The 27,016-nt window shown below is 43.6% G+C and overlaps 1 protein-coding gene across 2 annotated transcripts in view; it reads right to left on the bottom strand.

The window, feature by feature from the left end:
- Positions 1–27,016, bottom strand: part of LOC128686390 (protein similar) — a 688,895-nt gene that overhangs the window by 514,099 nt on the left and 147,780 nt on the right. The window lies entirely within an intron of this gene.

The raw sequence follows: 27,016 nt of genomic DNA, 5'->3' as shown, positions 1-27,016 counted from the left end.
TGCAGACACCGCTGCTCACACAATGCTGCAGACACCGCCGCTCCCACAATGCTGCAGACACCGCCGCTCACACAATGCCGCAGACACCGCTGCTCACACAATGCTGCAGACACCGCCGCTCCCACAATGCTGCAGACACCGCTGCTCACACAATGCTGCAGACACCGCCGCTCCCACAATGCTGCAGACACCGCCGCTCCCACAATGCTGCAGACACCACCGCTCCCACAATGCTGCAGACACCGCCTCTCACAATGCTGCAGACACCGCCGCTCCCACAATGCTGCAGACACCGCCGCTCCCACAATGCTGCAGACACCGCCGCTCCCACAATGCTGCAGACACCACCGCTCCCACAATGCTGCAGACACCACCGCTCACACAATGCTGCAGACACCGCCGCTCACAATGCTGCAGACACCGCCGCTCCCACAATGCTGCAGACACCGCCGCTCCCACAATGCTGCAGACACCGCCGCTCCCACAATGCTGCAGACACCGCCGCTCCCACAATGCTGCAGACACCGCCGCTCACTCACTCAAGGGAATATCAGAGTTTTTTCTTTTGAGAACAACAGAATATAGTGCTTAGTGTAGAGGCACATGTACAGGACAGTGTTGCCAGGGTTGTTACAGTGCCCTGAGTGTGAGTGCCATACTGCACAAAGAAACAGTGTGTGAGACAGAGTCACTAGATTAACACGCACTAACTTCCCCTCTCTAACAACGTGTTCATTTTTCCACTATAATCTACCTTGTCAATAATTACTATCGTGTTTTCATGGTATAACTTAACAAATTATTTTAGAGGTGTCAGCTGTGCTCACACCTCTACAACAATAATTCTTCTCACACGTTGCAAGAGTGGGAGAGGGGAAGTTAGTGCGTTTTACTGCACCAGTTGCATGAGTGGGAGAGGGGAAGTTAGTGCGTGTTACTGCACCAGTTGCAAGAGTGGGAGAGGGGAAGTTAGTGCGTGTTACTGCACCAGTTGCAAGAGTGGGAGAGGGGAAGTTAGTGCGTGTTACTGCACCAGTTGCAAGAGTGGGAGAGGGGAAGTTAGTGCGTGTTACTGCACCAGTTGCAAGAGTGGGAGAGGGGAAGTTAGTGCGTGTTACTGCACCAGTTGCAAGAGTGGGAGAGGGGAAGTTAGTGCGTGTTACTGCACCAGTTGCAAGAGTGGGAGAGGGGAAGTTAGTGCGTGTTACTGCACCAGTTGCAAGAGTGGGAGGGAAGAGGGGAAGTTAGTGCGTGTTACTGCACCAGTTGCAAGAGTGGGAGAGTTAGTGCGTGTTACTGCACCAGTTGCAAGAGTGGGAGAGGGGAAGTTAGTGCGTGTTACTGCACCAGTTGCAAGAGAGGGAGAGGGGAAGTTAGTGCGTGTTACTGCACCAGTTGCAAGAGTGGGAGAGGGGAAGTTAGTGCGTGTTACTGCACCAGTTGCAAGAGTGGGAGGGAGAGGGGAAGTTAGTGCGTGTTACTGCACCAGTTGCAAGAGTGGGAGAGGGGTTAGTGCGTGTTACTGCACCAGTTAGTGCGTGTTACTGCACCAGTTGCACGAGTGGGAGAGGGGAAGTTAGTGCGTGTTACTGCACCAGTTGCACGAGTGGGAGAGGGGAAGTTAGTGCGTGTTACTGCACCAGTTGCAAGAGTGGGAAAGGGGAAGGGGAAGTTAGTGCGTGTTACTGCACCAGTTGCAAGAGTGGGAGAGGGGAAGTTAGTGCGTGTTACTGCACCAGTTGCAAGAGTGGGAGAGGGGAAGTTAGTGCGTGTTACTGCACCAGTTGCAAGAGTGGGAGAGGGGAAGTTAGTGCGTGTTACTGCACCAGTTGCAAGAGTGGGAGAGGGGAAGTTAGTGCGTGTTACTGCACCAGTTGCAAGAGTGGGAGAGGGGAAGTTAGTGCGTGTTACTGCACCAGTTGCAAGAGTGGGAGAGGGGAAGTTAGTGCGTGTTACTGCACCAGTTGCAAGAGTGGGAAAGGGGAAGTTAGTGCGTGTTACTGCACCAGTTGCAAGAGTGGGAGAGGGGAAGTTAGTGCGTGTTACTGCACCAGTTGCAAGAGTGGGAGAGGGGAAGTTAGTGCGTGTTACTGCACCAGTTGCAAGAGTGGGAGAGGGGAAGTTAGTGCGTGTTACTGCACCAGTTGCAAGAGTGGGAGAGGGGAAGTTAGTGCGTGTTACTGCACCAGTTGCAAGAGTGGGAGAGGGGAAGTTAGTGCGTGTTACTGCACCAGTTGCAAGAGTGGGAGAGGGGAAGTTAGTGCGTGTTACTGCACCAGTTGCAAGAGTGGGAGAGGGGAAGTTAGTGCGTGTTACTGCACCAGTTGCAAGAGTGGGAGAGGGGAAGTTAGTGCGTGTTACTGCACCAGTTGCAAGAGTGGGAGAGGGGAAGTTAGTGCGTGTTACTGCACCAGTTGCAAGAGTGGGAGAGGGGAAGTTAGTGCGTGTTACTGCACCAGTTGCAAGAGTGGGAGAGGGGAAGTTAGTGCGTGTTACTGCACCAGTTGCAAGAGTGGGAGAGGGGAAGTTAGTGCGTGTTACTGCACCAGTTGCAAGAGTGGGAGAGGGGAAGTTAGTGCGTGTTACTGCACCAGTTGCAAGAGTGGGAGAGGGGAAGTTAGTGCGTGTTACTGCACCAGTTGCAAGACTGGGAGAACCAAAGAAGAAAAGTGTTTGACAAGTATGAGAAAATTAACAAGATTACAGATGGTAAACACTCGCAAGTGAGTGATTAAAGAGTTGGCACTCGACACTGATGCTGTGAACCTGGATCTGTGTCAGCGTAACAAGTGTGTCAGCATAACAAGTGTGTCAGCATAACAAGTGTCAGCATAACAAGAGTGTCAGCATAACAAGTGTCAGCATAACAAGTGTGTCAGCATAACAAGTGTCAGCATAACAAGAGTGTCAGCATAACAAGTGTCAGCATAACAAGTGTGTCAGCATAACAAGTGTCAGCATAACAAGAGTGTCAGCATAACAAGAGTGTCAGCATAACAAGTGTCAGCATAACAAGAGTGTCAGCATAACAAGAGTGTCAGCACAACAAGAGTGTCAGCATAACAAGTGTCAGCATAACAAGAGTGTCAGCATAACAAGTGTCAGCATAACAAGAGTGTCAGCATAACAAGTGTCAGCATAACAAGAGTGTCAGCACAACAAGAGTGTCAGCATAACAAGTGTCAGCATAACAAGTGTCAGCATAACAAGAGTGTCAGCATAACAAGTGTCAGCATAACAAGAGTGTCAGCATAACAAGTGTCAGCATAACAAGTGTCAGCATAACAAGTGTGTCAGCATAACAAGTGTCAGCATAACAAGTGTCAGCATAACAAGAGTGTCAGCATAACAAGAGTGTCAGCATAACAAGAGTGTCAGCATAACAATAGTGTCAGCATAACAATAGTGTCAGCATAACAAGAGTGTCAGCATAAGTGTCAGCATAACAAGTGTCAGCATAACAAGAGTGTCAGCACAACAAGAGTGTCAGCATAACAAGTGTCAGCATAACAATAGTGTCAGCATAACAAGAGTGTCAGCATAACAAGAGTATCAGCATAACAAGTGTCAGCATAACAAGAGTGTCAGCATAACAAGAGTAACATAAGTGTCAGCATAACAAGTGTCAGCATAACAAGAGTGTCAGCATAACAAGAGTGTCAGCATAACAAGTGTCAGCATAACAAGAGTGTCAGCATAACAAGAGTATCAGCATAACAAGTCTCAGCATAAGAGTGTCAACATAACAAGTGTCAGCATAACAAGAGTGTCAGCATAACAAGAGTAACATAAGTGTCAGCATAACAAGAGTGTCAGCATAAGTGTCAGCATAACAAGAGTGTCAGCATAAGTGTCAGCATAACAAGAGTGTCAGCATAACAAGAGTGTCAGCATAACAAGAGTGTCAGCATAACAAGTGTCAGCATAACAAGAGTGTCAGCATAACAAGAGTGTCAGCATAACAAGTGTCAGCATAACAAGTGTCAGCATAACAAGTGTCAGCATAACAAGAGTGTCAGCATAACAAGAGTGTCAGCATAACAAGTGTCAGCATAACAAGAGTGTCAGCATAACAAGTGTCAACATAACAAGAGTGTCAGCACAACAAGATGTTGATGAACCACCACCAAAGTTATGTAAATCTCAAATCTCATCTTAACTGTCATTCTGAGTTTTAAACGGCTCACTGGTGGTTATTATTCGTAATTTTGAAAAATCGTAATTATTTATGTTTTGGAATTTAAAACTACTAAATGGCAAGTATTTAAATATTATTCATTTTAAATATTTATTTTTCAGTTTGTGTCCCATTTCCGAATATTTCCATTTTCACTGTTATTCTGTTTGAGGCTCAATGTCGCTATTCTTATATATTATTTGTATCCTATTTCCTGTCTTCATATATAGTGGTGACAAGTGAAACATCTGACGAGGCAGTTGAACAATCAACCCAGCCTTGAAACATCTGACGAGGCAGTTGAACAACCAACCCAGCCTTGAAACATCTGACGAGGCAGCTGAACAATCAACCCAGCCTGAAAACATCTGACGAGGCAGTTGAACAATCAACCCAGCCTTGAAACATCTGACGAGGCAGCTGAACAATCAACCCAGCCTGGAAACATCTGACGAGGCAGCTGAACAATCAACCCAGCCTTGAAACATCTGATGGGGCAGCTGAACAATCAACCCAGCCTTGAAACATCTGACGAGGCAGCTGAGCAATCAACCCAGCCTTGAAACATCTGAAGAGGCAGCTGAACAATCAACCCAGCCTTGAAACATCTGACGAGGCAGCTGAACAATCAACCCAGCCTTGAAACATCTGAAGAGGCAGCTGAGCAATCAACCCAGCCTTGAAACATCTGACGAGGCAGCTGAGCAATCAACCCAGCCTTGAAACATCTGAAGAGGCAGCTGAGCAATCAACCCAGCCTTGAAACATCTGACGAGGCAGCTGAACAATCAACCCAACCTTGAAACATCTGACGAGGCAGCTGAACAATCAACCCAGCCTTGAAACATCTGACGAGGCAGCTGAACAATCAACCCAACCTGAAACATCTGATGAGGCAGCTGAACAATCAACCCAGCCTTGAAACATCTGAAGAGGCAGCTGAGCAATCAACCCAGCCTTGAAACATCTGACGAGGCAGCCGAGCAATCAACCCAGCCTTGAAACATCTGAAGAGGCAGCTGAGCAATCAACCCAGCCTTGAAACATCTGACGAGGCAGCTGAACAATCAACCCAGCCTTGAAACATCTGAAGAGGCAGCTGAGCAATCAACCCAACCTTGAAACATCTGACGAGGCAGCTGAACAATCAACCCAGCCTTGAAACATCTGAAGAGGCAGCTGAGCAATCAACCCAGCCTTGAAACATCTGACGAGGCAGCTGAACAATCAACCCAGCCTTGAAACATCTGAAGAGGCAGCTGAGCAATCAACCCAACCTTGAAACATCTGACGAGGCAGCTGAGCAATCAACCCAGCCTTGAAACATCTGAAGAGGCAGCTGAGCAATCAACCCAGCCTTGAAACATCTGACGAGGCAGCTGAACAATCAACCCAGCCTTGAAACATCTGACGAGGCAGCTGAACAATCAACCCAGCCTGGAAACATCTGACGAGGCAGCTGAACAATCAACTCAGCCTTGAAACATCTGACGAGGCAGCTGAGCAATCAACCCAGCCTTGAAACATCTGACGAGGCAGCTGAGCAATCAACCCAGCCTTAAAACATCTGACGAGGCAGCTGAGCAATCAACCCAGCCTTGAAACATCTGATGAGGCAGCTGAACAATCAACCCAGCCTTGAAACATCTGAAGAGGCAGCTGAGCAATCAACCCAGCCTTGAAACATCTGACGAGGCAGCTGAGCAATCAACCCAGCCTTGAAACATCTGACGAGGCAGCTGAACAATCAACCCAGCCTTGAAACATCTGACGAGGCAGCTAAACAATCAACCCAGCCTTGAAACATCTGACGAGGCAGCTGAACAATCAACCCAGCCTTGAAACATCTGACGAGGCAGCTGAGCAATCAATCAACAGCTGAGCAATCAACCCAGCCTTGAAACATCTGAAGAGGCAGCTGAGCAATCAACCCAGCCTTGAAACATCTGACGAGGCAGCTGAACAATCAACCCAGGCTTGAAACATCTGAAGAGGCAGCTGAGCAATCAACCCAACCTTGAAACATCTGACGAGGCAGCTGAACAATCAACCCAGCAATCAACAGCTGAGCAATCAACCCAGCCTTGAAACATCTGACGAGGCAGCTGAACAATCATCCCAGCCTTGAAACATCTGAAGAGGCAGCTGAGCAATCAACCCAACCTTGAAACATCTGACGAGGCAGCTGAGCAATCAACCCAGCCTTGAAACATCTGAAGAAGCAGCTGAGCAATCAACCCAGCCTTGAAACATCTGACGAGGCAGCTGAACAATCAACCCAGCCTTGAAACATCTGACGAGGCAGCTGAACAATCAACCCAGCCTGGAAACATCTGACGAGGCAGCTGAACAATCAACTCAGCCTTGAAACATCTGACGAGGCAGCTGAGCAATCAACCCAGCCTTGAAACATCTGATGAGGCAGCTGAGCAATCAACCCAGCCTTAAAACATCTGACGAGGCAGCTGAGCAATCAACCCAGCCTTGAGACATCTGACGAGGCAGCTGAACAATCAACCCAGCCTTGAAACATCTGACGAGGCAGCTGAACAATCAACTCAGCCTTGAAACATCTGAAGAGGCAGCTGAACAATCAACTCAGCCTTGAAACATCTGACGAGGCAGCTGAACAATCAACCCAGGCTTGAAACATCTGACGAGGCAGCTGAACAATCAACCCAGGGGCTCTGGTGGCCTGGTGGTTAATGCTCTCGCTTCACACGGTGAGGGCCTGGGTTCGATTCCCAGCCAGAGTAGAAACATTGGACGTGTTTCTTTCCACCTGTTGTCTATGTTCCCCATCAGTAACATGGGTACCTGGGTGTTAGTCGACTGGTGTGGGTCGCATCCTGGGACACTGACCTAAGGAGGCCTGGTCACAGACCGGGCCGCGGGAGCGTTGACCCCCGGAACTCTCTCCAGGTAATCTCCAGGTAATCCAGCCTTGAAACATCTGACGAGGCAGCTGAGCAATCAACCCAGCCTTGAAACATCTGACGAGGCAGCTGAACAATCAACCCAGCCTTGAAACATCTGACGAGGCAGTTGAACAATCAACCCAGCCTTGAAACATCTGACGAGGCAGTTGAACAACCAACCCAGCCTTGAAACATCTGACGAGGCAGCTGAACAATCAACCCAGCCTGAAAACATCTGACGAGGCAGTTGAACAATCAACCCAGCCTGGAAACATCTGACGAGGCAGCTGAACAATCAACCCAGCCTTGAAACATCTGACGAGGCAGTTGAACAATCAACCCAGCCTTGAAACATCTGACGAGGCAGTTGAACAATCAACTCAGCCTGGAAACATCTGATGAGGCAGCTGAACAATCAACTCAGCCTGGAAACATCTGACGAGGCAGCTGAACAATCAACTCAGCCTGGAAACATCTGACGAGGCAGCTGAACAATCAACTCAGCCTTCAATGAGACAATGGTCAGCAGGTCGACATATCGACTTGCAATCAGTGAAAAGATATCAGTTGGAGGCTCCAACTTACCTGTTATTTCATTATTCACTGTGGACTTAGTTCATCACAATGTCTAATAAACCAGTCTGTATACACACCAAAATAATTTCAAGACGATCTTCATCATCATTCTCTAAGTACTGACACATCTGACCCTTAATCCTTTTTTACACATGGGGTATCACAGCTTCATAAAATATATGACTGCGCCATCTTCAGTAGGATTTCCCAAGTTACAGACACGATGCCTGGCATGAGATCGTAGCTCACTCGAAGTCTCTTACACCTGAGTGACAGTACCCAATTAAATAGCATTGTATATCTTCAAAAAGAGACAGATCTGTCGTTTACCACTTAACTAAAGTGTCAGGAAAGTTCAATGCACCCGAGTGCAGTTAATGAGATTATGGTTGTCTATAAAAGTACTCGTGCTAGTAACACGAGGTAACCCATCAAGACCAAGAAAGACAAATGGGGCGCCATGTGGACCTCAACTCTTCCTGCATATGGAGCATAGTTCTCAGCCGAAGAGTAACAGATGACTATCACATCTGAAACTAGCATTGCTTTGACAACCTGACAAGTCAGCTATTTATGCTGGTAACTTTTAAACTAGCATGAGCCTTGTTACATACCTCCAGCAGAATAGCAAGTGCAAATATGTAGGTACAGCAAAGAAAATTCAAACTGGTAATCCACGCCTACGAGATCAATAAGCCCGAGGTGAAGAGAGGAAGAATACAGTACTGCTTTGTTGATGAAGTTTGGGTGTGTAAGTAAAGGACGGTATAGTGGCAACAATGCTACCTTCTGATCCTAGCACTGAACCCATAATCAAAACCCTCGTATACCTTTGAGGAGTTATCGAAGTTTTTTCTACTTCCGAAGTCCGGCCTTGGACCAGCACCTCACACCACCTGCTGTACACACCTAGCACCACCTGCTGTACACACCTAGCACCACCTGCTGTACACAACTAGAACCACCCGCTGTACACACCGACTAGCATCACCTGTTGTACACACCTGCTAGCACCACCTGCTGTACACACCTACTAGCACCACCTGCTGTACACACCTGCTAGCACCACCTACTGTACACACCTACTAACACCACCTGCTATACAAACCTACTAGCACCACCTGCTGTACACACCTGCTAGCACCACCTGCTGTACACACCTGCTAGCACCACCTGCTGTACACACCTACCAGCAACACCTGCTGTACACACCTAGCACCATCTGATGTACACACCTAGCACCATCTGCTGTACACACCTATTAGCACCACCTGTTGTACACACCTAGCACCACCTGCTGTACACACCTAGCACCACCTGCTGTACACACCTACTAGCACCAACTCACGGTACTAACCTAGCACCATCCACCTGCCAAGCCACCTACTAGCACCCCCACCAACTGCTACACTCACCTACTAGCATCCACTACCTACAGTACCCATCTACCAGCATCCCCCCACCTGCTGCACCCACCTGTCTAGCAGCCACTTAACATGCAAGCAGCGACTAGCACAACATCTGACCATTATCCTAACTTCTAAATCTAATAAACGACGTTGTTAGGCATCGCAACGAGCTGCTCTACATCTTACCGCAGTGATGACTCTCTCTCTCTCTCTCTCATTCTCTCTCTCTCTCTCATTCTCTCTCTCTCTCTCTCTCTCTCTCTCTCTCTCTCTCTCACCTTTATAGACTGTAAGAAGGGTGTCGACACTGCACCACACAAAAGGCTGGTTCAAAGATCAGAGGAGCTGGCAGGTATAGTAAGGAAAGCACTTCGATGGATCAGGGAATACCTGACGGAAGGAAACGAGTGTTGGTACGCGATGAGGTGTCAGAGTGGGCGCATGTGTCAAGTGGGGTTCCACAAGGGTCAGTCCTAGGTCCAGTGCTACTTCTTGTACAAGTGAATGATATGATTGAAGGAATAGATTCAAAGGTATTCCTGTTCGCTGATGATGTGAAAATAATGAGGAGAATATGAGCGGACGAGGATCATGTAAGATTACAATGGGATCTGGACAGGCTTGGTGCGACAAATGGCTCCTGGAGTTTTACCCCACCAAATGCAAAGTCATGAAGCTTTGGGAAGGACAAAGAAGACCGCAGACGGTGTACAGGCCAGGGATCAAAGGCTGCAAACTTCACTTAAGGAAAAAGATCTTGGGGTGAGCATTATACCGAGCACGTCCCCATTAACCACATAACTGCTGCAGCATATGGGTGCCTGGCAAACCTGAGAATATCATTTGACATCTAAGTAAGGAGTCATTCAAGACACTGTACATCGTGTACGTCAGGCCCATATTGGAGTATGCAACACCAGTATGGAACCCACACCTGGTCAAACACGTCAAGAAACTGGAGAAAGCGCAAAAGTTTGCAAAAAGACTAGTCCCAGAGCTAAGGGGATATCTTATCAAGGGAGACCAAAACAACTTGTCATCACTCACATAAAAAAAAAAAAAGCTCGTGCGCTGCCACCCATTATTGTAACTGTGTTTAACAAGTCTGTGGATTGTTCAACCTTCCCATCTATACTCAAGACAGCAAGTGTCACTCTGATCCTCAAAGGTCATCCATCTAAAGTGAATAACAATAAACCTGAAGATTGAGACGCTTATGCAATATATGGGAGACTTTATTAATGGAACGTTTCGCCAGACAGTGGCTTCTTCAGTCCAATATAAAGCAGAGAGGGGTAAGGAGAGGAGTTTCAGGTAATTAGTCCCTCAGCCTGGAATCGATGTGTTCAGTCCATCCGAGTGATGGACTGAGCACATCGATTCCAGGCTGACGGACTGATTACCTCAAACTCCTCCTCTCCCTACCCTCTCTCTACTTTGCATTGGACTGAAGAAGCCACTGTCTGGCAAAATGTTCCATTAATAAAGACTCCCATATATTGCATAAGTGTCCCAATCTTCAACCTGCCTTTTTTTTAAACCATGAATCACAACTATAAACTTAAATCTTTTCGAATATTTTAGATAGTATATCTAAAATCTTCGAAAAGAAAAAATATACACAAGCGAGTTTATTTCTACCTAATATTTTACAACATACTTAACCCCTGCCAGTGTAGGTTTAGGCCGAAAATAAAGTAGGAATGATATAATTATACAAATGCTCGTACTGCTGTACGCAGCGCTGGAAAAAATTTAATATCCTCTGGGGCTCTTCATAGACTTGCGGAAAGCACTCGATACAATATCTTGCACCTGCAACTTGAATATTACGGGTTCAAAATCTTATCTTAGCAATAGACATCAGTATGTCTCCACACACGGAGTAACCTCAACTACTCAGCCTGTAGTTGTTGGAGTGCCACAGGGCAGTTTCCTTGGCCCACTACTCTTTCTCATTTACATTAACGACCTCCCCAACGCATCTCGTCTCCTTAAACCCGTTCTACTCGCAAATGACACTACTTATGTCTTCTCCCACTTTAACCCGACTATGCTTAGTGACAGTTAACGACGAACTACTAAAAATATCTACGTGGATGACAACCAACAAACTCACTCTCAATATAGACAAAACCTACTTCATGCTGTTTGGAAAGACAGCTTTAAATAACCAGCTAAACATATTGATCAATGGTTCCCCAATAACATGACACATTGAGGGTATTTTTTTTAGGTTTTCACCTTCAGAACCACATCCAACATACAGCCAGGAAAGTATCCAAAACAGTGGGCATCCTTTCCAGGATACGGTACTGCGTACCCCAAACGGCACTACTTACATTGCTCTCTAATCTACCCTTACCTATTGAGACACTTATGCAGCATATGGGAATCTTTATTCAGGAAACATTTCGCCACACAGTGGCTTCATCAGTCCAATACAAAGAGGAAGGCGTAAGGAGAGGAGGAGAATGAGGTGATCAGTCCCTCAACCTGGAGTCGATGTGTTCAGTCCATCAATCTTGTAGAATGTACAGCACAGGGCCGTAGACCTGGCTTATATACTGTAGTGAGGTGACGTGAAGCAGGCGGAGGCGGGATCATAGTGGTACCATCCACTAGTCGAAGTAGGTCTTCGTCCAAAGGTTGAACAAGTGTTGAAGAATTCTTTGTAACAAGATCCCATGATGCTGCAGTGTCTGACAGTTGTGATGAATGGTTTGAAAAACCGACAAGTTGAAGATTGAGACACTTATACAGCATATGGGAATCTTTATTCGGGAAACGTTTCGGTTTTTCAAACCATTCATCATACCCTTACCTAACCTATGGTGTTTTTATTACGGCAAGGTTGTAGGACAATAGTCTACACCTGTGTTGGTAATACTATCAGTGCTCTGTGATGATGCTCTTAGTTTTGTGTACTCTTAATAATGAAAGAACCTTAAAGTAATGTTGAAGGTAACAACAGTTATTATACTGGTGATAGTGTGGATGATGGATGTGGTAGTGTTGGTGAAGGTAGTAGTAGTGTTGGTGATGGTAGGGTGGATGATAGATGTGGTAGTGTTGGTGAAGGTAGTAGTAGTGCTGGTGATGGTAGTGTGGATGATAGATGTGGTAGTGTTGGTAAAGGTAGTAGTAGTGCGCTGGTGATGGTAGTGTGGATGATGGTTGTGGTAGTGTTGGTGAAGGTAGTAGTAGTGCTGGTGATGGTAGTGTGGATGATAGATGTGGTAGTGTTGGTGAGGGTAGTAGTAGTGTTGGTGATGGTAGTGTGGATGATGGCTGTGGTAGTGTTGGTGAGGGTAGTAGTAGTGTTGGTGATGGTAGTGTGGATGATGGTTGTGGTAGTGTTAGTGAAGGTAGTAGTAGTGTTGGTGATGGTAGTGTGGATGATGGTTGTGGTAGTGTTAGTGAAGGTAGTAGTAGTGTTGGTGATGGTAGTGTGGATGATGGTTGTGGTAGTGTTAGTGAAGGTAGTAGTAGTGTTGGTGATGGTAGTGTGGATGATGGATGTGGTAGTGTTGGTGAGGGTAGTAGTAGTGTTGGTGATGGTAGTGTGGATGATGGTTGTGGTAGTGTTAGTGAAGGTAGTAGTAGTGTTGGTGATGGTAGTGTGGATGATGGCTGTGGTAGTGTTGGTGAAGGTAGTAGTAGTGTTGGTGATGGTAGTGTGGATGATGGCTGTGGTAGTGTTGGTGAGGGTAGTAGTAGTGTTGGTGATGGTAGTGTGGATGATGGTTGTGGTAGAGTTAGTGAAGGTAGTAGTAGTGTTGGTGATGGTAGTGTGGATGATGGCTGTGGTAGTGTTGGTGAAGGTAGTAGTAGTGTTGGTGATGGTAGTGTGGATGATGGTTGTGGTAGTGTTGGTGAAGGTAGTAGTAGTGTTGGTGATGGTAGTGTGGATGATGGCTGTGGTAGTGTTGGTGAAGGTAGTAGTAGTGTTGGTGATGGTAGTGTGGATGATGGTTGTGGTAGTGTTGGTGAAGGTAGTAGTAGTGTTGGTGATGGTAGTATGGATGATGGTTGTGGTAGTGTTGGTGAAGGTAGTAGTAGTGCTGGTGATGGTAGTGTGGATGATGGTTGTGGTAGTGTTGGTGAAGGTAGTAGTAGTGTTGGTGATGGTAGTGTGGATGATGGTTGTGGTAGTGTTGGTGAAGGTAGTAGCAGTGTTGGTGATGATAGTGTTGATGATGGCTGTGGTAGTGTTGGTGAAGGTAGTAATAGTGTTGGTGATGGTAGTGTGGATGATGGTTGTGGTAGTGTTGGTGAAGGTAGTAGTAGTGTTGGTGATGGTAGTGTGGATGATGGTTGTGGTAGTGTTGGTGAAGGTAGTAGCAGTGTTGGTGATGGTAGTGTTGATGATGGTTGTGGTAGTGTTGGTGAAGGTAGTAGTAGTGTTGGTGATGGTAGTGTGGATGATGGTTGTGGTAGTGTTGGTGAAGGTAGTAGTAGTGTTGGTGATGGTAGTGTGGATGATGGTTGTGGTAGTGTTGGTGAAGGTAGTAGTAATGTTGGTGATGGTAGTGTGGATGATGGCTGTGGTAGTGTTGGTGAAGGTAGTAGTAATGTTGGTGATGGTAGTGTGGATGATGGTTGTGGTAGTGTTGGTGAAGGTAGTAGCAGTGTTGGTGATGGTAGTGTGGATGATGGCTGTGGTAGTGTTGGTGAAGGTAGTAGCAGTGTTGGTGATGGTAGTGTTGATGATGGCTGTGGTAGTGTTGGTGAAGGTAGTAGCAGTGTTGGTGATGGTAGTGTGGATGATGGCTGTGGTAGTGTTGTTGAAGGTAGTAGTAATGTTGGTGATGGTAGTGTGGATGATGGTTGTGGTAGTGTTGGTGAAGGTAGTAGCAGTGTTGGTGATGGTAGTGTGGATGATGGCTGTGGTAGTGTTGGTGAAGGTAGTAGTAATGTTGGTGATGGTAGTGTTGATGATGGCTGTGGTAGTGTTGGTGAAGGTAGTAGTAGTGTTGGTGATGGTAGTGTGGATGATGGTTGTGGTAGTGTTGGTGAAGGTAGTAGTAGTGTTGGTGATGGTAGTATGGATGATGGTTGTGGTAGTGTTGGTGAAGGTAGTAGTAGTGCTGGTGATGGTAGTGTGGATGATGGTTGTGGTAGTGTTGGTGAAGGTAGTAGCAGTGTTGGTGATGGTAGTGTTGATGATGGTTGTGGTAGTGTTGGTGAAGGTAGTAGTAGTGTTGGTGATGGTAGTGTGGATGATGGTTGTGGTAGTGTTGGTGAAGGTAGTAGTAGTGTTGGTGATGGTAGTGTGGATGATGGTTGTGGTAGTGTTGGTGAAGGTAGTAGCAGTGTTGGTGATGGTAGTGTTGATGATGGCTGTGGTAGTGTTGGTGAAGGTAGTAATAGTGTTGGTGATGGTAGTGTGGATGATGGTTGTGGTAGTGTTGGTGAAGGTAGTAGTAGTGTTGGTGATGGTAGTGTGGATGATGGTTGTGGTAGTGTTGGTGAAGGTAGTAGCAGTGTTGGTGATGGTAGTGTTGATGATGGTTGTGGTAGTGTTGGTGAAGGTAGTAGTAGTGTTGGTGATGGTAGTGTGGATGATGGTTGTGGTAGTGTTGGTGAAGGTAGTAGTAGTGTTGGTGATGGTAGTGTGGATGATGGTTGTGGTAGTGTTGGTGAAGGTAGTAGTAATGTTGGTGATGGTAGTGTGGATGATGGCTGTGGTAGTGTTGGTGAAGGTAGTAGTAATGTTGGTGATGGTAGTGTGGATGATGGTTGTGGTAGTGTTGGTGAAGGTAGTAGCAGTGTTGGTGATGGTAGTGTGGATGATGGCTGTGGTAGTGTTGGTGAAGGTAGTAGCAGTGTTGGTGATGGTAGTGTTGATGATGGCTGTGGTAGTGTTGGTGAAGGTAGTAGCAGTGTTGGTGATGGTAGTGTGGATGATGGCTGTGGTAGTGTTGGTGAAGGTAGTAGTAATGTTGGTGATGGTAGTGTGGATGATGGTTGTGGTAGTGTTGGTGAAGGTAGTAGCAGTGTTGGTGATGGTAGTGTGGATGATGGCTGTGGTAGTGTTGGTGAAGGTAGTAGTAATGTTGGTGATGGTAGTGTTGATGATGGCTGTGGTAGTGTTGGTGAAGGTAGTAGTAGTGTTGGTGATGGTAGTGTGGATGATGGCTGTGGTAGTGTTGGTGAAGGTAGTAGTAATGTTGGTGATGGTAGTGTGGATGATGGCTGTGGTAGTGTTGGTGAAGGTAGTAGCAGTGTTGGTGATGGTAGTGTTGATGGTTGTGGTAGTGTTGGTGAAGGTAGTAGTAGTGTTGGTGATGGTAGTGTGGATGATGGTTGTGGTAGTGTTGGTGAAGGTAGTAGCAGTGTTGGTGATGGTAGTGTTGATGGTTGTGGTAGTGTTGGTGAAGGTAGTAGTAGTGTTGGTGATGGTAGTGTGGATGATGGTTGTGGTAGTGTTGGTGAAGGTAGTAGCAGTGTTGGTGATGGTAGTGTTGATGGTTGTGGTAGTGTTGGTGAAGGTAGTAGTAGTGTTGGTGATGGTAGTGTGGATGATGGTTGTGGTAGTGTTGAAGGTAGTAGTAGTGTTGGTGATGGTAGTGTTGATGGTTGTGGTAGTGTTGGTGAAGGTAGTAGCAGTGTTGGTGATGGTAGTGTGGATGATGGCTGTGGTAGTGTTGGTGAAGGTAGTAGTAGTGTTGGTGATGGTAGTGTGGATGATGGTTGTGGTAGTGTTGGTGAAGGTAGTAGTAGTGTTGGTGATGGTAGTGTGGATGATGGTTGTGGTAGTGTTGGTGAAGGTAGTAGTAGTGTTGGTGATGGTAGTGTGGATGATGGTTGTGGTAGTGTTGGTGAAGGTAGTAGTAGTGTTGGTGATGGTAGTGTGGATGATGGTTGTGGCAGTGTTGGTGATAGTAGTGTGGATGATGGTTGTGGTACTGTTGGTGATAGTAGTGTGGATGATCGTTGTGGTTGTGTTGGTGAAGGTAGTAGCAGTGTTGGTGATGGTAGTGAGGGTGTGTTTGTGGTGATATTGGTGGTGCTGGTGGTTGTGGTATAGGCAGTGTAGTAGCTTTACAGGATAATGTAGTTACAGAGGAGTTGTGGTTTGTAATGTGGGTGGAGTATATGTCAGGCAGTGAGAGCAGACAACATCTGCCAGGCAGTGAGAGCAGACATAACATCTGCCAGGCAGTGAGAGCAGACATAACATCTGCCAGGCAGTGAGAGCAGACAACATCTGCCAGGCAGTGAGAGCAGACATAACATCTGCCAGGCAGTGAGAACAGACATAACGGTGCAGCAGACAGTGCCTGTGTGTTGCTGCCACTGCTGGGGCACTGCTCACTGAGAATCACAAGCAGCATCCAACCTCCTTAACTTTATGACTGCCCACGATCACTTACCCACTCCACGACCCACACTACACTACCCGAGGTTACTAACCCACTCCACGACCCACACTACACTACCCGAGGTTACTAACCCACTCCACGACCCACACTACACTACCCGAGGTTACTAACCCACTCCACGACCCACACTACACTACCCGAGGTTACTAACCCACTCCACGACCCACACTACACTACCCGAGGTTACTAACCCACTCCACGACCCACACTACACTACCCGAGGTTACTAACCCACTCCACGACCCACACTACACTACCCGAGGTTACTAACCCACTCCACGACCCACACTACACTACCCGAGGTTACTAACCCACTCCACGACCCACACTACACTACCCGAGGTTACTAACCCACTCCACGACCCACACTACACTACCCAAGGTTACTAACCCACTCCACGACCCACACTACACTACCCGAGGTTACTATCCCACTCCACGACCCACACTACACTACCCGAGGTTACTAACCCACTCCACGACCCACACTACACTACCCGAGGTTACTAACCCACTCCACGACCCACACTACACTACCCGAGGTTACTAACCCACTCCACGACCCACACTACCTGGGTTCACCATCAACACACTACACGAGGTCAGTGATGATACTCTTCAAGACACTTGTTCTCTTTAGGTTGGAGTACTGTTGTCAGTAGTCTGTGTACCTGTGTAGTACACTTAGATAATCCCAGCTACTTTACAGTAAGGGTCGCTTCTAGCCATGATGTCAGGAGACCCGCACATGTGAGCCGTCAGTTACATGTCTCCCCCTCAGTTTCCGGCTAGGCATAAACTGACTGGACAAGGGAAGCCTTAGCTCTCCTCAAGACTCCTAATTATACACCTCCAAGACATCCAACGTGTGTATTTCTTACTCCATTTATCTCCTTACGAACCTCACAACAAATGGTGGCAGCGGTGGGATGTTCGGATTCTTCACTGTTCTACTCTAACAGCTCCTGTCAAGGCAGGTGAAATTGCAGAGCTGGACAATGTACAGAGAACCTTTACTGCTCACACAGATTCAGTCAAGCACCTAAATTACTGGAAACATTGGAAGTCCCTTGAGCTGTACTTTTCGGGACGTAACCGAGAGATACATCATAATCTACACCTGGAAGATTTCTGAAAGGATTGGTCCCAAACCTGCAGAAAATAAATCAATCCTATGAAAGTAAGATCCTCGGCAGACAGTGCAAAATACCCCAATGAAAAGTAGGGTGCAATGAATACACTGAGGACAAAATAAATGTGAGGGGACCAAGACTTCAATATCCTTCCTTCACACATAAGGAGGATTACCACCAGACTCCTTGCTATCTTCAAGGGAAAAAAAATGGTGAAGTTTCTAAAGTCAATCCCTGATCAGCCAAATTGTGATGTTTATGCTGGATTTCATGCAGTTGGTACTAACAGCCTGATTCATCAGGCCATCCACTAGGAAGCCTGATCTGGGACCTGGTCGTGAGGGCGTTGTCCCTTGAATCATTCTCCAGGTAACTACAGGTAGGTAGAAGGGTGTGTGTGGATTTGGGACTCGGCTTTCAATACCTTCCACCTAAATATTATCATATATTCTGTCTCTCTGTCTCCGATGCTCCTATGACTATATATCTAGAATTTTGAGATTTTACAGCCCTTATGTGGGCTGTAAACGACCACTGTATCCGTTCCATCTCTGATAACTCTCCTGCCCTGAACACAACCAATACTGAACAGTACTCTGAGCATGATATCACAAGTAATTTGAATATCACCACCGATGGCAGTATTTCCCTTGTTTTGAAAGTTCTCGTTATCTACCCGATCATTTTTCTGCTGGTTAGTTGAGCATTTCCTGTACGTTCTTGAAAAGATAGCTTAGCTGACATTACTACACACCGATATTTAACTTCTTCCTCTCGTTCTATTTGGGAGATTCGTTTTCATTTTACATACAGTATCCCCTTTGAGTTCTTCATTCTTTCTATCCCTATGATGGAATATATCACAACAGTCGCTGGAAGACTTTTTGGTTTGTTTCCCATAAGGATGTTCTGCATCTTCTTGTCCCCTTTAGGTGGTGTGCCTGACAATATAGGTTGTACCATTGTCTTTCCCGGACTGAACAATGACACATTTCAGGGTGAAAAACTTAACATTATCAAAGTAAAAAGCTCAGTACTACGAGGCACAGTCCTGGCATCTATACTGTTTCTCATACTTACAACAGATATAAATAAAAACACTCGACACAATTTCATATCATCACTTGCAGATGATACAGAAAATAAGCATAAAAATAGTCCTTTGATCCCTCAGCTAGTCGCAGTATTGTTCTTGATTAAACACCACTCGTTCGTGGTTACAATAACATATATACTGCTTGTGGAGGCTAGTACACCAAACGGGGAGTAGAATGAAATTAGGTCTGAAGCCCCCACACCACCGTTATGTCCTCGGATCACGGTACAACACCTAGCTCTGCTGGGTTGGTGATCTTTGTAGGATTGTATGGTCCAGTGGGTTAGAGTCGTGAATTTTCGCTCACCATGAGGCGGGCTAAAACAACACGGGTTCTAGTCGCAGTGTTAAATACCACTCGTTCGTGGTATTTAATCTGAACCTAACGAAAAAAATATATTTCATTGTCTTTGTTTATTAAATTATTGTAAACTTATCTAAAATATATTTAGCTGGATTACGCTACCCTAATCCAGCTAAATAGTAATATATACAGAAGGAAGGATTACTAGCCCCTTGCTCCCGTATTTCAGTCGCCTCTTACGACAAGCACAGCTTACGGAGGAAGAATTCTGTTCCACTTCCCCATATATATATATATATATATATATATATATATATATATATATATATATATATATATATATATATACACACTTTTGCCTTTGATGAGGTTCGAGAGTTTTTCTAGTCCGGAAGCCCGACCTTGGGCCAAGATAGGCTGGTGCTTGCCTGGTCAACCAGGCTGTTGCTGCTGGCGGCCTGATTTAGTGTTACTCACCTGATGTGGTGTCACCTGATGCAGTGTTACTCACCTGAAGCAGTGTTACTCACCTGATGTAGTGTTACTCACCTGATGTAGTGTTACTCACCTGATATCGTGTTACTCACCTGATGTAGTTACTCACCTGATGTAGTGTTACTCACCTGATGCAGTGTTACTCACCTGATGCAGTGTTACTCACCTGATGCAGTGTTACTCACCTGATGTAGTTACTCACCTGATGTAGTGTTACTCACCCGATGCAGTGTTACTCACCTGATGCAGTGTTACTCACCTGATGCAGTGTTACTCAGTTGATGCAGTGTTACCTGATGCAGTGTTACTCACCTGATGCAGTGTTCCTCACTGATGCAGTGTTACCTGATGCAGTGTTACTCACCTGATGCAGTGTTCCTCACTGATGCAGTGTTACTCACCTGATGCAGTGTTACTCACCTGATATCGTGTTACTCACCTTATGTAGTGTTACTCACCTGATATTGTGTTATTCACCTGATGTAGTGTTACCTGATATGGTGTTACTCACCTGATGTAGTGTTACTCACCTGATATTGTGTTATTCACCTGATGTAGTGTTACCTGATATGGTGTTACTCACCTGATGTAGTGTTACTCACCTGATGTAGTGTTACTCACCTGATGTAGTGTTTCTCACCTGATATGGTGTTACTCACCTGATATGGTGTTACTCACCTGATGCAGTGTTACTCACCTGATGCAGTGTTACTCACCTGATGCAGTGTTACTCACCTGATGCAGTGTTCCTCACTGATGCAGTGTTACTCACCAGATGCAGTGTTACTCACCTGATGCAGTGTTACTCACCTGATGCAGTGTTCCTCACTGATGCAGTGTTACTCACCAGATGCAGTGTTACTCACCTGATGCAGTGTTACTCACCTGATGCAGTGTTCCTCACTGATGCAGTGTTACTCACCAGATGCAGTGTTACTCACCTGATGCAGTGTTACTCACCTGATGCAGTGTTCCTCACTGATGCAGTGTTACTCACCAGATGCAGTGTTACTCACCTGATGCAGTGTTACTCACCTGATGCAGTGTTCCTCACTGATGCAGTGTTACTCACCTGATGCAGTGTTACTCACCTGATGCAGTGTTACTCACCTGATGCAGTGTTACCTGATGAAGTGTTACTCACCTGATGCAGTGTTACTCACCTGATGCAGTGTTACTCACCTGATGCAGTGTTACTCACCTGATGAAGTGTTACTCACCTGATGCAGTGTTACTCACCTGATGAAGTGTTACTCACCTGATGCAGTGTTACTCACCTGATGAAGTGTTACTCACCTGATGCAGTGTTACTCACCTGATGAAGTGTTACTCACCTGATGCAGTGTTACTCACCTGATGCAGTGTTACTCACCTGATGCAGTGTTACCTGATGCAGTGTTACTCACCTGATGCAGTGTTACTCACCTGATGCAGTGTTACTCAACGTGTTGTTACTTACCTGTGAAAGATAAAGTTGCAATATTATTAAATGACAAGAAGAAACAGAAGAACATAAATAACATGAAATATATTATTATTATTATTATCAAAAAAGAAGCGCCAAACCACAAGGGGCATACAGCGCTACAACAATAAAATATAAAGATATACATTACAGGAGGGAATAAAAAAACATACAGACATACAGACACGGTTGAGTTGAATAAAGCACACACGTAACTTTATTAGTTATTGCATAGTTAAGTTTAGTTATTAACAACAAAACCAGTAATGTTGTTATTAGAGAACTTAATGTTGTTATTAGAGAACTTGAGTCCCCACTGATACTCAAGGGTGAGTCACCTTACTCTTGGTATTCACAGTAAATAAGTCAGATATAAAAGGGATGCGGCTATTTGTTGGTGTAATGCTTCACGGGTTGAGTCTTCTAAGTCGTGGGTGAGGGGATCAGCGCCCCCTCCCCCCCGCGAAGTCTTAAATAAGGAGAGGAAATATTACGGGAATAAGAACGAAAGCTGTACACTAATTGGACTTTCTCGGTAGAGCAGTACCAGACACACCTGACCTGTGCAAACTTATGATAATCTTGTACCGAGAACTGACCATATGAAGCAGATGGTGATATATATTGTGATTACACGAATAACCCGCATCTATGAGACGACCTTATGAAGACGTTTCGGTCCGACTTGGTCCAAGTCGGATCGAAACGTCGTAGTAAGAAGGTTTCTCTCGCCTATATGTGGGTTATTTGTGTATTGTTCCAGTCAAGGTATTGTGACTTTGTTTTTTAATGTTGTGTAGTTGGGTAGTGAGAATGATGCTTCTGACCACAATGACGAACACTCAAGTGAAAGAATCTTCAATGATGAAAGAACAATAATTAGTAGCAGAGAAGGAAAAGTACCTTGTAAACATTACTTAGGACTCTGCTGAAGCAATACTCGGAGTAGGAGGAGGATCGACAATGGCTCTGGCGGAATTACCGTACAAACTACGTTGCTTACTCTCGGGTATTTGTTACAGAATAACAGTCTTACCTTCTAAGAATATATTATAAGAGATAAATACGCTGAATAGGTTGAAAAAAAAATTAATGTAACAGTGCTTCCATCAGGAGTTGCTCGCCAGACTTCCATTACAATACCGCAGGCGAGAATATTTAATGTGATTTGCTTACAAAACTGTAGACTACGAGGCAGAGGTTCCACTGACGTTCCCAGGATGTGAAGCATAATACCTGCGATGACTTTCCGGAGTTTTACTACTCTCGGGTAACTTAAGATCAAAATTAGACACATGTGCAACATCTGAGTATCTTTAATATAGACGTTTCGCCATCCAGTGGCTTTATCAATACAAATTCTAAGAACGTAATTAGAAAAAGCCACTGCATTGTGGAAAGTCTATATTAAACATACCCAGATGTTGCATATGTCTCTAATTCATCTTCTGGGTATTGTATACCATTCATATACAACTTAAGATAAACTAAGTTTCATTTATGTTAGAAAGAACTTGCATTGTTCACTCACAGCCTCGCAACTTCAACTAAAGCAATGTCACGTGTTAACATATGAGGGCAATTATTCCATTAATATCTTAAAAATTTATACCCCAGTTTATCACCTTAAGCTCATTGTTGTGATTCATCACCTTCATAGTGAACCTCTCATTTAACACTTGGGTATCTTTACTGTGGCTTCCTCAGTCCAATACACAGAAGAATGGTTGAAGATAAGGAGGAGTTTGAGGTACTCAGTCCCCCAGCCTGAAGTCGACGAGTGCAGACCATCAATCTTGAAAACAGTGCACCAGTGTCTAATTCATCAACCTGTCGCCTCTCAGAACCAGTTGTCTACAGTCTTCTAGTAGACTGTAAATTACGAGAGTACTGGAATCATGGGTATTACTGAGCCCAGTCAAGAGGAAACTAGACAAGTATCTTCACCAGGTGTCAGATCGACCAGGGTGTGATGGATAGGTGGGGCAGCGGGCCTTCAGCAGCAACAGCATGGTTGATCAGGCGAGCACCAGACGAGCCTGACTCATGGCCGGGCTCAGAGAGTAGATATACTCTCGAAATTCTTCAAAGGTATATCAAAGGTAAGTCATATACGGCGGCATATTAGTCATGTGTCCGGGAATTAATGTATCATACATAATGTATTACTGTGATGATTGATGATCGTCAGTGACATCACTTACCAAGACTCACAACCATCAATCTTCATCGTATTTACAACAATCAACGAGCTACACACAACGTAAATATTTATACTTAACCAGGATCACTCCGATAACTGGATCAACTATATCAGTGGTGTTAACTATATGTATCAGTGGTGTTAACTATATGTATCAGTGGTGTTAACTATATGTATCAGTGGTGTTAACTATATGTATCAGTGGTGTTAACTATATGTATCAGTGGTGTTAACTATATGTATCAGTGGTGTTAACTATATGTATCAGTGGTGTTAACTATATGTATCAGTGGTGTTAACTATATGTATCAGTGGTGTTAACTATATGTATCAATGGTGTTAACTATATGTATCAGTGGTGTTAACTATATGTATCAGTGGTGTTAACTATATGTATCAGTGGTGTTAACTATATGTATCAGTGGTGTTAACTATATGTATCAGTGGTGTTAACTATATGTATCAGTGGTGTTAACTATATGTATCAGTGGTGTTAACTATATGTATCAGTGGTGTTAACTATATGTATCAGTGGTGTTAACTATATGTATCAGTGGTGTTAACTATATGTATCAATGGTGTTAACTATATGTATCAGTGGTGTTAACTATATGTATCAGTGGTGTTAACTATATGTATCAGTGGTGTTAACTATATGTATCAGTGGTGTTAACTATATGTATCAGTGGTGTTAACTATATGTATCAGTGGTGTTAACTATATGTATCAGTGGTGTTAACTATATGTATCAGTGGTGTTAACTATATGTATCAGTGGTGTTAACTATATGTATCAGTGGTGTTAACTATATGTATCAGTGGTGTTAACTATATGTATCAGTGGTGTTAACTATATGTATCAGTGGTGTTAACTATATGTATCAGTGGTGTTAACTATATGTATCAGTGGTGTTAACTATATGTATCAGTGGTGTTAACTATATGTATCAGTGGTGTTAACTATATGTATCAGTGGTGTTAACTATATGTATCAGTGGTGTTAACTATATGTATCAGTGGTGTTAACTATATGTATCAGTGGTGTTAACTATATGTATCAATGGTGTTAACTATATGTATCAGTGGTGTTAACTATATGTATCAGTGGTGTTAACTATATGTATCAATGGTGTTAACTATATGTATCAGTGGTGTTAACTATATGTATCAATGGTGTTAACTATATGTATCAGTGGTGTTAACTATATGTATCAATGGTGTTAACTATATGTATCAGTGGTGTTAACTATATGTATCAATGGTGTTAACTATATGTATCAATGGTGTTAACTATATGTATCAATGGTTTTAACTATATGTATCAATGGTGTTAACTATATGTATCAATGGTGTTAACTATATGTATCAATGGTGTTAACTATATGTATCAGTGGTGTTAACTATATGTATCAGTGGTGTTAACTATATGCATCAGTGGTGTTAACTATATGTATCAATGGTGTTAACTATATGTATCAGTGGTGTTAACTATATGCATCAGTGGTGTTAACTATATGTATCAATGGTGTTAACTATATGTATCAGTGGTGTTAACTATATGTATCAATGGTGTTAACTATATGTATCAATGGTGTTAACTATATGTATCAGTGGTGTTAACTATATGTATCAGTGGTGTTAACTATATGTATCAATGGTGTTAACTATATGTATCAATGGTGTTAACTATATGTATCAATGGTGTTATGGTGTTAACTATATGTATCACTGGTGATAACTATATGTATCAATGGTGTTAACTATATGTATCAATGGTGTTAACTATATGTATCAGTGGTGTTAACTATATGTATCAATGGTGTTAACTATATGTATCAGTGGTGTTAACTATATGTATCAATGGTGTTAACTATATGTATCAGTGGTGTTAACTATATGTATCAATGGTGTTAACTATATGTATCAATGGTGTTAACTATATGTATCAATGGTTTTAACTATATGTATCAATGGTGTTAACTATATGTATCAATGGTGTTAACTATATGTATCAATGGTGTTAACTATATGTATCAGTGGTGTTAACTATATGTATCAGTGGTGTTAACTATATGCATCAGTGGTGTTAACTATATGTATCAGTGGTGTTAACTATATGTATCAATGGTGTTAACTATATGTATCAGTGGTATTAACTATATGTATCAATGGTGTTAACTATATGTATCAATGGTGTTAACTATATGTATCAATGGTGTTAACTATATGTATCAATGGTGTTAACTATATGTATCAGTGGTGTTAACTATATGTATTAGTGGTATTAACTATATGTATCAATGGTGTTAACTATATGTATCAATGGTGTTAACTATATGTATCAATGGTGTTAACTATATGTATCAATGGTGTTAACTATATGTATCAATGGTGTTAACTATATGTATAAGTGGTGTTAACTATATGTATCAATGGTGTTAACTATATGTATCAATGGTGTTAACTATATGTATCAGTGGTGTTAACTATATGTATCAGTGGTGTTAACTATATGTATCAGTGGTGTTAACTATATGTATCAGTGGTGTTAACTATATGTATCAATGGTGTTAACTATATGTATCAGTGGTAACTATATGTATCAATGGTGTTAACTATATGTATCAGTGGTATTAACTATATGTATCAATGGTGTTAACTATATGTGTCATTGGTGTTAACTATATGTATCAATGGTGTTAACTATATGTATCAATGCTGTTAACTATATGTATCAGTGGTGTTAACTATATGATCCCATGTATCAGAAACCTTCCCTATGAGGATAGACTAAGGCCCCTGAATCTGCACTCTCTAGAAAGAAGTAGAATTAGGGGGGATATGATTGAGGTGTATAAATGGAAGACAGGAATAAATAAAGGGGATGTAAATAGTGTGCTGAAAATATCTAGCCTAGACAGGACTCGCAGCAATGGTTTTAAGTTGGAAAAATTCAGATTCAGGAAGGATATAGGAAAGTACTGGTTTGGTAATAGAGTTGTGGATGAGTGGAACAAACTCCCAAGTACCGTTATAGAGGCCAGAACGTTGTGTAGCTTTAAAAATAGGTTGGATAAATACATGAGTGGATGTGGGTGGGTGTGAGTTGGACCTGATAGCTTGTGCTACCAGGTCGGTTGCCGTGTTCCTCCATTAAGTCAATGTGACCTGACCTGACTAGGTTGGGTGCATTGGCTTAAGCCGGTGGGAGACTTGGACCTGCCTCGCATGGGCCAGTAGGCCTTCTGCAGTGTTCCTTCGTTCTTATGTTCTTATGGTGTTAACTATATGTATCAATGGTGTTAACTATATGTATCAATGGTGTTAACTATATGTATCAGTGGTATTAACTATATGTATCAGTGGTGTTAACTATATGTAACAGTGGTATTAACTATATGTATCAATGGTGTTAACTATATGTATCAGTGGTATTAACTATATGTATCAATGGTGTTAACTATATGTATCAATGGTGTTAACTATATGTATCAGTGGTTTTAACTATATGTATCAATGGTGTTAACTATATGTATCAATGGTGTTAACTATATGTATCAATGGTGTTAACTATATGTATCAATGGTGTTAACTATATGTATCAATGGTGTTAACTATATGTATCAATGGTGTTAACTATATGTATCAATGGTGTTAACTATATGTATCAATGGTGTTAACTATATGTATCAATGGTTTTAACTATATGTATCAATGGTGTTAACTATATGTATCAATGGTGTTAACTATATGTATCAATGGTGTTAACTATATGTATCAATGGTGTTAACTATATGTATCAGTGGTTTTAACTATATGTATCAATGGTGTTAACTATATGTATCAGTGGTAT

This window comes from Cherax quadricarinatus, chromosome 43 (genome assembly GCF_038502225.1).
Source record: "Cherax quadricarinatus isolate ZL_2023a chromosome 43, ASM3850222v1, whole genome shotgun sequence".
In the NCBI taxonomy this organism is placed as follows: domain Eukaryota; kingdom Metazoa; phylum Arthropoda; class Malacostraca; order Decapoda; family Parastacidae; genus Cherax; species Cherax quadricarinatus.
The sequence above is the reverse complement of the archived record's forward strand: the minus strand, read 5'-3'. Positions and strand labels throughout refer to the sequence as shown.